Source organism: Monopterus albus, unplaced genomic scaffold, assembly GCF_001952655.1.
Source record: "Monopterus albus unplaced genomic scaffold, M_albus_1.0 scaffold4.1, whole genome shotgun sequence".
Lineage (NCBI taxonomy): Eukaryota > Metazoa > Chordata > Actinopteri > Synbranchiformes > Synbranchidae > Monopterus > Monopterus albus.
Window position 1 is genome coordinate 7,287,826 of NW_018127884.1, and position 648 is coordinate 7,288,473.

Below are 648 nucleotides of genomic sequence, written 5' to 3' on the forward strand. Positions count from 1 at the left end.
TTTTTTGTTATTGTTGTGTCTCTCACTGTTCACATAAACCTACCACTGAAATTGTAGACTGATCATTTCTTTGTTAGTGGATAAACTTACGAAATCAGCTGGGGTTCAAATAATTTTTTCCCTGACTGTATCTGGTTGTTTTTTACATCACCAAGCCAGTGCTAAAAAGAGGAATAAAATAGTCATAAGTTGTTGTCATAGATTTTTTTTAAGTCACATTGTCCCATCCCTATTTATAACATAACTATATTATTATATTATATATAATATAGCCATAACCATATTTAAGTGTTTATCAGTATATTTGTCAACAGTGCTATAAAAATGGATAATGAATGACAGTATAGTCAAATAATAAATCTTTCATAACTACATTTTAGTTAGTTGGAAATCCGTTATTAACTGTTTAAATACTGCTAATAATTGCTAAATAGGGGGATTAAAGAGGGATTTTTTTTATTAAAAGGACCTACTAAAACATGTAGAGCCGAGTAAGGCTTGTCAGGGGATCTGTGTTTGTTTCTACTGCCCTCAGGCCACTTTGGAGGTGTGATCTGGGAGAGGTAGTACTAAAATCAAGTTCCAGGAAGGTGAGGTGTGTGTGTGTGTGTGTGTGTGTGTGTGTGTGTGTGTGTGTGCAGAGCACTG

The 648-nt window shown here is 34.1% G+C and overlaps 1 protein-coding gene across 5 annotated transcripts in view; it reads left to right on the top strand.

Annotated features, from left to right (window-relative positions):
• tradd (tnfrsf1a-associated via death domain) overlaps positions 1 to 648 on the top strand; it is a 9,914-nt gene that overhangs the window by 2,400 nt on the left and 6,866 nt on the right. Inside the window, exon 4 of one of the 5 annotated variants that reach the window (XM_020610093.1) lies at positions 536 to 590. The exons of the other annotated variants lie outside the window; for them this stretch is intronic. The gene's annotated coding sequence lies outside the window, so the exon portion shown is untranslated. The remainder of the gene's footprint in view (positions 1 to 535; positions 591 to 648) is intronic. 5 annotated transcript variants of the gene reach the window in all.